The 13,688-nt window shown below is 34.1% G+C and overlaps 1 long non-coding RNA gene across 1 annotated transcript; it reads right to left on the minus strand.

Annotated features, from left to right (window-relative positions):
• Positions 1-4,226: 4,226 nt before the first annotated feature.
• Positions 4,227-12,998, minus strand: LOC132268393 (uncharacterized). Its single transcript, XR_009469292.1, has 4 exons — positions 12,857-12,998; positions 12,068-12,153; positions 4,399-4,604; positions 4,227-4,316 (listed from the first exon to the last, which is right to left on the minus strand). It is a non-coding gene; the product is annotated as an uncharacterized LOC132268393 (long non-coding RNA).
• Positions 12,999-13,688: the final 690 nt, after the last annotated feature.

The raw sequence follows: 13,688 nt of genomic DNA on the forward strand, positions 1-13,688 counted from the left end.
AAATAAACAAAACCAAGATAAGAGAGCCTAGTGCTAATTTGGGCAGTAGGCAACTTAATTCCGCCTACTCCTGATAAACAATACTGCTTTCCCATACAATTAATTTGGGTAATGGAGGTCTAAATCCCCGTGACCCGCCTAATTTAATTCCAAAGGTTTTGTATTTTCATGTAAATTTTGGTATACACCCAGAAAGACCAATTAATTATATTGGATTCTCAAGTACAAGTATAATTTAACTTGATTATCAGTGAACAAGATATGTAAGTAGTAATAGACTAAATAGTAAAGGGAACCAAGATCCAGTATAGGATATTTTCAGCAAGGGGTAAGAAAACAGGATCATAAAAGAACTGGACAAAGAAACTGCAACTATATTTCAAGATTAACCAGTTAAACATCACCTTTTGAGTCTTTAATTTCTTTAATAACCCTACTTTGGGATCACTCCTACACCAACACAGTTATTTTATTTTATTTTTTTTTAGTATTTTCTTCAGCAGTATCCTAAAGCCATCATCCATACCAAGACAGTTTTTGGTTTCTTTTAATTTTCTAATACAGTTTTCTAATACAGTGTGTGATTGTTCCAATCAAGAGAACCAACCCTTGAACTATGCCCGTCTTGCAAAGTCCTCAGCTGTTCAGAAAAACCATGAAAAATAGAGTACAGGATGGAGAGGTGGCACCAGAAAAATCAAATCTAATGCCTAGATCATGAGAAATGTGACAATTTGCAATAAATACATTTCATTTCACTCCAAATAAAGAATATAATACTCTTAGTTCTAATATTTGTTTTCTAAAATATAGGCCAACTATACAAGCCATAATCCTTCATAGTAGTTCACTTTATGCATTATATCAGTATAATAAAATCTTCAATGATACATGCCTCATTCAACCTTGTACTTCACCACTAAACTGGACTTTGTTCTCTTCCAAACTAAAAAAAATGTAAAAGAAACTACCAACTTTATCAGAACTTAAATGGGATATAAAAATGCATGTTGTGTTGCATTTAAACCCATGTTTTTCTTTAAGTTTTTCTTTTTCCACACAAAATGCAGTTAGAGAAACTGACAGAAGCCCAATTTCTTTTTCCACACAAAATGCAAGGATCCTCTTCCTGTAAGCTTCTTTGGCTGGAGAGCATGGTGTTGGGCTTTCCTTTCTTACCATCCCACCGTTGAGCATGTAATGTGCAAAATCAAAATCCATTGCAGATCGGTTGGGAATAAACCTATCCAGCTGCCATCCCAAAAGAACAAGATTAGTGTGAATTTCCAATAAAACCTATATATATATATATATAAAGGCAAAATGACAGGAAAAAATCAGCCATAGAGTTTAAAACCCAGGAGCAAGATTAGTGTGAAGCCTATTGCGATGACAAAAGAAGGCAGGCAAAGATATTAAAAAAAAAAATTAAATAAATAAAGAGAGTATATTTTGAAATGTAATATTTTCTTTATATGGAACACAAAAACAAAACCTGAAACTATCGTTACTGTCTTCTACAACTATTTTGGTTCCTTTCGAGTAAAAATTCTTTGTAATCCAAGACAATAGGACATATGATAATATTACATTATTATCTATTTTCCTCACTTAGAAACCTAACAACTGGAGAAATGAAAATGCTTACCGGTTCACCTTATAGCCTGTTGGCTTATGGTTTGAATTATAAACCCACTGGTCAAGGTTCGAGACTGGTATATATAGAGAGGAAGCTATATGAGAAGTCACAGATGTTAGATTGTGAATCTTTTGGTCATTTAACCCAATCTTGCTCTTCTAAGCCCACTACTAAGCATACACAAAAATGGAGAATGAAGGAGGACGGCTAGACCTAATTCGAATTAGTGGGAGGAAGTTATAAGGGGAAAAGGGAGAAGTGTTGTGGATCCCCCCAATGAGGAATTGTGAAAGGAAAGCCCTAAAATGGCTATACCTATTGCTTCATTATCAAATATATTTGAATTCACTTCTTCTTTTGATGTGTCTTTGATCACAATCTCATTGCACCTCTCTCAAGAGATTATGGGACCTATTGATTATTTAAACTTTATTGGGTCTATTTCTCTGAATAAAGAAAGAACTACGTAAATCCAAATTTATACAAATAGAAACAAAAACATATTGAGTGTGTTTTCCCTGAATCTTCATGTTGAATCCCATGGAAATCCAAACCAAGAAACCTACAGGACTATGACTTAAAAAATTATCTAATGATGTCAAAAATTCTAGTCGTGCAGAATCTATACAAGTTGAACAAATAAACCCTAAATTCCTGAAAACTCATATTCGTAGACAATAAACCATCCAAATATGCTAAAGAAACCCTTACGTGAAAAAAAATCAAAATCCAAGAAATTAATGGGAACATCAACCACAAAAATCTAAAGATATTGCAAACAACACTAGATATCGTCTAAAAAAAAGAAACATTCAAATAGTAGACGAAGAAACCGTAGTTCACAGTAAATCCAAAAGTCCAACAAATTCACGAAGACAAACAAAAGAAAGAAAATCAAAAGGAATTCGATACAAAAGCTAAAAGAATTTAAACTTTTCTCGTTTTCTTGAATTCATTGCAACGAAACAGAAAGCCGAAAATATCAATTGGTTGGCGAACATACATAAACACACACAAGCAGATGGAAACACATACTTTTTCGCACAAATTTTGCCTTCGAAGTTTCTGATCGGAGAGAGGGAATCGCGACATTTTTGTGTCCAATTCCTGAATCCAAAATTGATGTTTTAGGAACAGCATATATATATATATATATAGGGATCAAAATTGTATAAAAACAGAGTAGAAATCCTAGCAAAACGATGAACAAGACTAGAGAGAGAGAGAGAGAGAGAGAGAGAGAGAGCAAGAGAGCGTTGATGAATGAGTTGGGTTTAAGAGAAAATTAGCAAAACCTCCACATATCAACATGTACGAAGAACGTGAGAACTTGCATCAACTCATTAAACAACATATCAACAACTTCTCCTCCACAACAATCAATCAAAACCTCCACATACGATGATCCCATACTCCCATGCTTTCAACATTTTAAAACAAGAAAAAAAAAATGGCCTCCACATGGGCCAATGTAGCAATAAGGTAATAAAGTTCAAGATACACCATAAAATTGGTCACTTAAAGGCATGTGACCCCCCCGAGTATGAGTATAAAAAGCATTACAAATGTGCAATCATAAAAGATTTTTATCGAACATAAAGACCATATAACTTACAAATTTGATGTACTTGATAGCCATGCAATCGACGCTCCCGTTGTTATCTCTTCCCAGCCCCTAGCGGGAAGACTACATTTGAAGTACATGCAAATCAATTAAACAAAATATAACACCAAAATATTGTACAAGTGGAGATGGTTAAATGAAAAAACTCAAAAATAAGGGACATATGAGCAAACAACTTTTTTATTAGGCGCTAGTAACCAAAAACAAGACTCTAAACAAAATAAATAAATAAATGGGGTAACAGTAGTCAACTAAGATTATAGCAAAATCCTTTTTATTATTGTTTATTTATTTTTTTATTCTATCAAACATGATTGGACAATTTGGACAACAAAAAATCAGAAGGAAGCCCAAAAATCTATTTGAAACAATTTTTCCCAGAAATACATACTTCCCTTTGAAAAATCAATAAAAAAGAAATTCTCAAACAATTTGCATGAAACCAAGTCCATTGGAAGCTTAAACACACAATTTTTCTTCTATCAATTTAAATCAATAAATTTTCTTACCGATTAAATAAGGTTTGAAGGAAAAGATAGGAAAAATTCTGCTTATAAAACAAGGATCACAGCATGTTAAGATTAACTTCAAAAATCCATACTAATTTCAAAATCCAATCAATTTGAGCCAAAACAAAAACCTGTAAACTCATTAATAATAACTGATATCACATAATTTGAAGTGATTATTGTCAATTATGCTCGTGAGTTTGAAACGTATTCGTTCACGTGATCTTTTGGACATTTAATAGAGAAACAAACAAGTCTTTTTCTTTGTCATTGTATAAAAAAGAACAAGTGATAAATACCAAAAAGTGCCATACATACCTCATCGGTTCGCAACACAACAAATTGGTCTCTGCTGGTTATATGTGACAACACCTCACTTCAGGGACGGATATAAGTCCAAAATCCTTAATAAAGTAGTGCCCAAAGGCTCTAGACATTGCCAATCTGGGGCATTCCTCATTCGGCAGCCAAATTTTATGCACCACAGGCTTGTCGTTTAAACTGAACACTCTTCCTTTGTACTGATTTATCCATTCAGCCTCATCTGTCAAACAATGTTGATAATGTAAACACAATGTTCATATAATTTTTGAGACACAAAGAAAGTGAGGAAGAGAGAGACTCACGAGGTAAATTGTGGTTGAAATAACAGTCATAATGCAGTAGGGGAGCTCCAAGGAATTAATAGTGAGGAAACAAGTCATAATGACTTTAATATGATGTTATTTTCCTAGCCTTCCGTAAGCATGTAACATGTAAGCCCGTCCATTGTCACATAATCCCATAACCTCCTTGCTTTCACGACCCTCCAGCTGCCAGAAAACTCACACACCTATGATTTTTAAATAACACTCCACATGAGACTCATACGAGGACCCAGGAAAATAATTTCAATACCAAAATAAACCACCAGACGAATAATACAGATTCAACTTAGAATAAGTTACATCATACTTAGAAATGTTTTCTAAATAAGTTAGAAATACTATCACAACATAGTTATACTAATGCAGTAGGGGAGCTCCAAGGAATTAATAGTAATTTCAAAATAATTCCATATTTAAGGCCTTAACACCTTACAAAATAACTCCACTAGAATTAGCAATTATATAACTATTCTATCCAGGTATAGGAGCCTTGCACTTTCGACGATTATGACCATTCTCGCCGCATTGCGAACAGTGTAACGACCTTACATTTTGAAATTGTGATTCGATTCGTTTAATACGAGGTCGTCCAGGGGGACGTGTTACCGCAGGAGGCCTAAGATGGGAAGCACCTTCACCGTCAGCAGCAGCAACAGCAGCTGCATTCGGCATATCATGCATGGGGACAGAAGACATGAGATGTTCACATAGTTTTTGTTGTGTTTCAACCCTAAACCATGGATCAACCATCTCATAAATATTTAAAGATAATTCATGGATGGCATAGCATGCATGCGAACAAGGAATCCCACTCATGGTCCACTTCAAACAACTACAAGAATTTTCACTGCCAAATACCACCCTGAATGGTTTTCTGTCTCGATCATATATTGTACACTCAGTAGGCGAAACACGCATCGACTGAAAACCAAGAGCTAACTCTTGCTCTTTTTTTATTTTCTCCTCAATACGATCCCCAACCGGGATAGTCCACTTCTGAACGTCCAAACTCTTTTGGTATAAAAATTTGCTGAGTCTTTGCATGTGTGTATCCATCAACCTTGTGATTGAAAAAACCCTCTCTTCTTTCACCCATGCATTGAAGGACTCTGCTTGATTGGTGTATAATTTATCCCAACGCTTGGAAGTAAACATAGCATTTGACCAATGTTCAGCTGAATTCGCCAAAACCCAATCGCATAACTCCCCTCGAAATACCCGCATGGCAGCCAATGCATTCTTATACTCATCTACAGTTCGAGCATATGCAATTTTATCGAGTAATTTTTTCGCATGCTCTTTACCCGAAGCCCTCAATCCTAAACTTTGTCTCCCAAGAATGGATGTAGAAAAATTCGCCGTTAGGTGACGAAGACACCATGAGTGGTACTGGGAGCCAAAAATATCTCTAATACAACTTATTAGGCTCGGATGCCTGTCGGTTAAGATTGTCACAATGCGACCATCTAGAATCTCTTTCACCTTGCTCAAGAACCAATGCCAATCATCATCATTCTCAGAAGAAACAACAGCATACGCCAAAGGCCACAAGCCATCATTCGCATCGAACCCCGTTGCACCAAGCATTGTTCCTTTATAATTGCCACTCAAGTGGCAAGCATCGATTGCTAACATGGGCCTGCAATAGTTGATGAAACCTCGTATGGAGCACCCATAAGCTACAAACACTCGCTTAAATCTCCTATCATCCGTGCACTCCCACGATGTAATTGTCCCAGGAATATATTCTGCTATTCGTTCACACAACCACGGGACTAAAATATAGCTATCCTTGGGATTTCCCTCAATGATATGACGTGCACACTCCTTAGCTCTCCACGATTGCATGTAAGTCATTTTAGCAGAAAATTCACCGTTTATGTCTGTGGAAATAGTCTTGGGGGTACATTTAGGATTGTCCCTAACCTTGTTCACAATAGCTTGACCCATTTCCTTCGACCAAAAAATGGCTTTATAATCTGAAATGTCTTGAGCAGTGTGAGTGTGAACATTATTAAACCGCTTGATTCTCACTATATCACCACTTCCTTCACAACCAGCTGATAATTTCCATGGACAATTATTAACCTCGCACACAACTCTATAATATTTTCTGCTATTGTCCAAGTACTTGAACCGAAAATGATTACGAAGACCAAACAAAACGAGTGCATCTTTGAAATCATTTGGGCTGTCAAAAAGCTGATCCACGCAAAGAATGTCATCAATGTGTCGGAAAGAATCCCGATGCGCATTTATCGGAGGAAATGAAGACGTTGACGCAACACTTTGTAGAAGACCAATTGGCGATGTGGCTTCAACAAATTGTCTACAAGTGGATAAAAAGGTATATTAAAAATCACATAACCTATGCAGCGCATACATCAATGTATTACTTTAAATATATGTGTCTTACCTCTCACTATGATCAGTAGGAATTGTGCATGATGCAATTACAGGCTCTGCATCTTCCATATACACATTTAGCATGGGACCACTCACTAGAAGCATCACTCTAAATCCAGATTCTCCCGTCATCCTCAAAAGTTCATTCTTGTTAGATTCGGTGGTATAATATATGACTTTACCACTCATGTTTGAAGATGAACGTTGTTGTAACTCATTTATAAATGATTCGTATGTTGTTGTTATTGTTATCATAAAAGGGTCTGTGACACCGCCGATGTATATAATTTCCCCATTCTCATTTTTGTCAATTTTCCCATCAAATCGACAATAGCATATAATTTGTCTCTCATCCATTTGTCCAACTGCTTCGAAAATTGACTCATTAGTTTAAAAAAAAAAACTAAACATGAAGTTCAAAAAAAAATGAAATATAAAACAATTAAATATCATAATTATATAATGTAATTTAGAGATCTATTTACACCGAAACACTACTAATTCCCTCAATAGGGATAGGCGGTGTCAAGATTAAACTTTTCCTAAACACACACTACAGACCTTTTTCAAATCAAAATACAACCACAAAATCAATGCCATTGATTACTAGATAATTGTATCACTATGTGTACAACAAACATATATACAAGATGAGGGAGATTATGAGATGAATAGAGAGTTAAATGGGACAATATAGATTGAAAATAAAAAATTGAGAGTTAAATAGAGAGAGAGCAGAGTGTTGAATATTTTTCACACACAAAAATTATATGTGTAAGTCTTGAAAATGGGGGAGACAAGTACAAGGGAATGTTGGAATAATAAATTAATACTAAATACATTTTTTTGATAAATTAATGCTAAATACATATATTAAAAAAGCCTCATTTATAGAGTTTGCTAGCTTTTGCATCAATTCTATCATGTGCGTAGATGCCTAAAGACATATTACACAGAGGTATACTCTACATGCCATTTGAGAAAGAGGCAACAATCTTGAATAATTCTTGATCTAAATTGAGTTATAATAATTAATTATACATAAAAACTAATTGGACTACCTATGTGTTGGTGGCTTTGAATTTTAACTCCTAAATTCCTACGTTCTGCTGAGGATTTAGTCTGCAGTCATCAAAGAGCCTTGAATATATAGCTTGAATACAGATATAGCTGATTTAGTCTGACTCTTTTTGTAGGAAGATACAGATATAGCTGATTTTACATAGATATTATTTTCTAACGGAGTGAATTGATACTACTCATAGCTATCGACCAATATTGTGGTGTGTATTGGTTGTAACTGACAATGTGAATTTAAAATTTCAAATGGATATAACCATGGTCAGTATTAATGGTTTTAACTAAATTTTGATATTTCCATTAAAATGGTATCTCTCTTTGATTTTGGATCATGTGTGTGGTTATTAAATTATGTGTTGATTTGTAAGGTTGCTTTCAGATTTGGACAAAAATAAAATGAAAGTCTTGATAGTTTGTTGATGTAATGAGCCTAAAAATTTAAAATTATATGCTTTGAATATATATCTATATCAGTCCATGGCAACTACTGCTTAATGATAAATAAGCCGTGAAACTACTTTGATCATATGGAGCTTATTAGTTGCATCATGATTACTACTAGTTTTGTGTATGTGTTCCATTATGTACTAGTTAATGTGTGGTATTTAGGCTTATGGCCAGTGTGTGTGTGTTAAAATCATGTATAAACATACATATATATGACAAAGTCGTGTTATGTTTAAATATTTCAGCCTAACTCTTGTAAAAATTAGAACAAATTCATGTTGGTTTGGATGACTCCTAAAGGTTTTTTTTTTGGAAGGTTAAACAAGTATTATTATACCATTTCTCTCATTCCTTCTCTTTCTCCTTCCAAATCGAGGTACGTTAGGGTTTTCTCTCCCCTAATGGCACACGTGTTCTATGGACCTGTATTAGAGTATAGTTCACACTATGATTCTTAAGATTGATGTGCTTATTGACGGTCCAGTGCTGTTTCAATCTCCTCCTAACAGCACTTAACATAATCATAAACTAGATTTAGCTCAGCCATTTTGTCTTGAAGTTTTTCCTCAATCTCATTGGGAAGCTATTCATGTAGTGGCTGAAATATGTTTGTTTTTTTATGATCCAAACACACTCAAACAAACAAGAACAGTGACCAATAGCTAGCCGCAGAAGTTACAATAGGTGTAGCTAGCCTATGACAAGTGTGTTTGTGTTAAAATCTAGGTCAGACAATTCTTTTTAACAGGTGTAAATCTAGCTCCCATTCTCACGATTTGTTTGTAATTTAATTTTGTTGCTTTTGCGCTCTATCTACCACTTTATGTGACTTAGTATAAAACCAAATATAAATATTAACTTACTGAATTTTTCTGTTACTATCAAATACCATTAAAGCAAAATTACAAAATTAGACCCTCCCTCACAAGAAACAAAATTTTAAGAATTTATTAATCACTCTAATCGATTGCAATAGGCTGCCAACATAGTTAATTGAGAGTCGATAATTCAAAGAGCATTTCATTTTATTTTTGTCCAAAGCTGAAAGCAACCTTACAAATCAACACATAATTTCATAATCACACACATGATCCAAAATCAAAGAGAGATACCATTTTAATGGAAATATAAAAAAATAAGATGTTTGGATACAATTGAAAATCAAAAAATAAAAGTACATGAAGCACCAGATTTAAAATTAGATTCCTCATAAGTACAAATAATTCTTTGAGACTACGCTTTCATGAGTACAAATAATTCTTTGGGAGCTCCGAGAATTAGTGGGGTAAAACCATGTATATCTCGATTGCGAGAAAAATATATAATGCAGCTAAAAGAGCATAGGCAGATTTAATAAAGCAATCCCCACAAAAATCTATAAACTCTACCATGTTTGAAGGCTTTTCTCTTAAAAAAAGACTTTAGTAGTACTACACTTATCTGTTTCCCATTGAAAACTTTAAATCACCCATTAGCTGTTTTGATTTTGATTTTGATTTTGATTTTGATTCCTTTCCTAGTGCAAAGACATGTAGTATCCGTATTCACCTTCACATAAAGGTGGTGTCTTTGGTTTGATTGTAGTGCCAGAGTTTTGGACCAAAAAAATCAGATCCACCTCAAAGAGAGAGAGAGAGCTCTCTCATGTAGCCTTTTCAAAACAGAGCAAAATACAAAGAAATATTGTCAGTGTTCCCTCAACCTCTTCATTCCTCATTTATGAAACCTGTCTTTCTTTATTTATTTGACATCAAAGCTCTATCAAGTGAAATTCTCAACTCAACTCACAATATTATATATATATATATATATATATATATATATATATATATATATATAATATGTTTTTGGAGTAAGTGTTGTGATTCTGTACACAATAGGAGATTATTTATTATCTATTATTAGAAAATCGAACAGATAAAATGAGAAACTTTGGGAATACCCCCCCTAAGGTAGTGTGTTTAATTGTGGCATTCATATTAAGTCATCAATTTAATATGTATGTTCCACAATATATTTATATATATGCACGGGTGTAGAATATATTAGATAAAAAAGTAGTGTTACTCTTCAATTTATACAAAAAGTAGTGTTACTCTTCAATTTAGTTCTAACTTCTATTTCTACTTTGATTCCAAATAATGCAAAGAGGTGTCATATTCTGATCTGGTATAGAGAATGCTACTCAAAACCTAATTCTCAGAAAGCTTAATTTCTCTATTAAGCTCTCCTCTTCGCACTTCTTCAGCTCTCACGGCTGTTGGGGAAGTTCTTGAAAAATCGGCAAACTCTCTCTCATCTCCCAGAGAAATGCTGCCCAGAATTGACGAGAGTGGCAGGTTTTGCAGCCCCAGAGCCGCCAGAGAGATCACCTTCTATGTCCCCCTCTTACCAATTTTTGTTTTTCTGTGTGTGTATATATATAGAAAGTTCGGGCTATTTGTTTTGGTTCTTTGATGGGTTGAAAATTGCTTGAATTTCAATGTCAGGATAATTATTTATGCGGCGTGTTTGGAGGGTTATGACCCAATTCGGCTATTCAAGAAGAGAATCAACGCCCGAAGAGGTATTAGTATTACCAATGCTATGTCTTGTTTTATGACAATATGTTTATCTTTTTGGGTTTTTCTGCATCCCTTTTGATAAAACTGAATAAGTACTTAATTTATTTATTTATTATTATTTATATAACTGGTGTTTAGATAACTACCTACTGCTTTATATTTTCTCTTTTTCATCTCGTTAGAAACTAAATAACTTCCAAAGCATCAGTCTTGGACAGAATTTTGATCGAAATTTACTTCTTTCTTTCATTCTCTCTTTCTTTTCCCGTAAATACAATTTAGACGTAAAGGTCATATAACAGTTTTCCCATTATTGTTCGTGTCTTGTATTTTCAACTGAATTTGGGCTTAGGTATAAAGCAGCTTGCACTCTTCGCCGGTTGGGGGGGGGGGGGGGGGGCGCATCTAGAAATTTGTTGTTTAAAACCATTCAAATTTCATGAACAGATGGTGAAGAAATCTTTTCCATTTCTGGTCATTGCATGGCAATATCTTAGACTAAATTTTTTAATCGTTTAAAAATGTTAACATATTCAATCAGTCTACTAAAAAGAATTATTTATCTAATTTATTTAAATGTTGGTAATTATCAGACACCAAGGCCATCACTGACATGCTCTAAAATGCTATGTTTCCCTAGTGAAAACATTTACCAAAGACTTCCAACCTTATAAGCTAAGGCACAAATCATAGCATAACCATGAAGATTTGTTACTTCATCTCTGAGTCACAGTCCAAAGATCCAAACAGAGTAGCTTCTTCCCTTTTGTTTTATATTGAGAACTAAAATCTTTATTAGTGATTCTTAACACCCAAGATATTAATCATGAAATTATTATAAAGCATTTTCATTTAATTGAACCAAACTCAAATTTTATATTTAATTACATTTCAACCACTAAACCACAACAAATATAGTATGTATGAAAAACTTATTTTTAATTTAATATTGTAGAACCAATACTAGTAATCTTAAACAATTCTTTTACTAAGCAAATGCAAATGGGAATGTAGATTTCACAAACATTTGATAACAAGTGTCCCTACCCAAAGACTATCACATGCATGCCTCTTTACAGTTTACATTTATTGATTGTATCATAAGGTCTCCAGAGCAAATGACTTATGAAGATAGGATTTAAGCTTGTTACCTTGGCACAAGCTAGTTAGCTAACTAGTGAAATCCAACAAAAAGCCTGTAGGCACCACACGTACTGCCACTTGCTTCCACATGGTCCTAGTAAATTTAAAGAACATGAATTATTTGGATTTAGGGACATTGAATCTCTACTATACACAGGTAGGCATTAACAGTACAATGTTTAAGTTTTAAGATCAGATTAATGTTCTAAAAAAAAAAATTCAGCAGGTAACAAAGGACATGCATGGAAATTTGTTTTTTATCCTGTTTAATTATGTTTTCTTCAGCAAATTCCGAGTATTTTAAGTATGAAAACCCATGCTAGTGGAAAGATTGTAGGATAACATTTGGGATTTCAGTTCAGTCAACGTATAAAGAAAGCATGAACTCTTCAAAAACAAGCAAACCTAATTACAAAAGAAGAAGAAGAAAAATAAAAAATAAAAAATAAAAAAAACATTTGATTAATTAAGTATCTACTTTATGAAAATTTTGCCTTTGTTGGTGGGATAAAACTGAGTTTTAAAAATTAATTTTGTCACGCACAAGAGAGCAACATTTTGTTACGCACATTTCAAACATATACAACAAACAGAGCAACAACAATCTTGATTGCAGAATAGAAATTATATATATATGATTGCATAATAGAAATTATAAGAGGAGAATATATATAAACATAACCTACATGAAAATCAGACATCCAATTGGAAAAAAAAAAAAAAATTATAACACTAAATCAGGACCATAATCATCTAAAAAATAAACGTGTGTGTGTTAAGAGGGAGAGAGTACTTACCATATTACTAGAACAACAATAAATGAATGGCAGAAGTGGAGAAGTGCTTCGCTGGGTTACAGAGAGGGCGCACCAACGACGGTTAGACGTGGAGAAGTGCTTTGCTGTTACAGAGGGGGAAAGAGAGAGGGCTTGAATGAGGGTTAGGGCTCAACGGCTACGCTTCAATCCTGTTACAGAGATGGGGGGAGAGAGAGAGAGGGCTCTTAAGGGCTCTTCACGAATGAGATGAGGGAGGGTTAGGGTTCCATGTTCGGTGATGCTGTGTTTGCCTGGGCTTGCTTCGCTGGATTTGTGACGCACGACTGTGTATTTTAGGGCAACAATGCTTTAGAGTTGAGTGACTAAATTAAACGGGGGCAATAAGGTAAATGTGCTGGAATAGTGAGAAGGGCATTTTAGGCACCACAAGTTTTAAACAGTAATAATTCATGTGCCATGTCATCAATTTAGTCAACCTCATTTTTAAGAAATATGAGACTTTGACTCAGCCTCTTGGTAAATATGAAACCCTAACCCCATTTATATGTAATAATCCCTATTTTAAATATATATATATATATATATTTAAAATTACCCTTTAGTCCGAGAAATCTTAGTTGGCCATTGTGCACATCCTATGGCACATAATGTGCCATGTGAATCCGCCAAGTGAGAGGTCATTTATTTTTGGGTCAACTAATTTGAAATTTCTATTATATTGAGTATTATTTAGTGACGTAATTGGTTGAGCGACTTTATGAATCTGTCCCCTAATTTGCCTGTATTAAAAAATTAAAAAATAACAATTGCATCACTTTTACTTTCAGATTGTATTACTTTGTTAACACCA

This window comes from Cornus florida, unplaced genomic scaffold (genome assembly GCF_030987335.1).
Source record: "Cornus florida cultivar Cherokee Brave unplaced genomic scaffold, ASM3098733v1 CherokeeBrave_3.0.0_Hap2_Chr08, whole genome shotgun sequence".
Lineage (NCBI taxonomy): Eukaryota > Viridiplantae > Streptophyta > Magnoliopsida > Cornales > Cornaceae > Cornus > Cornus florida.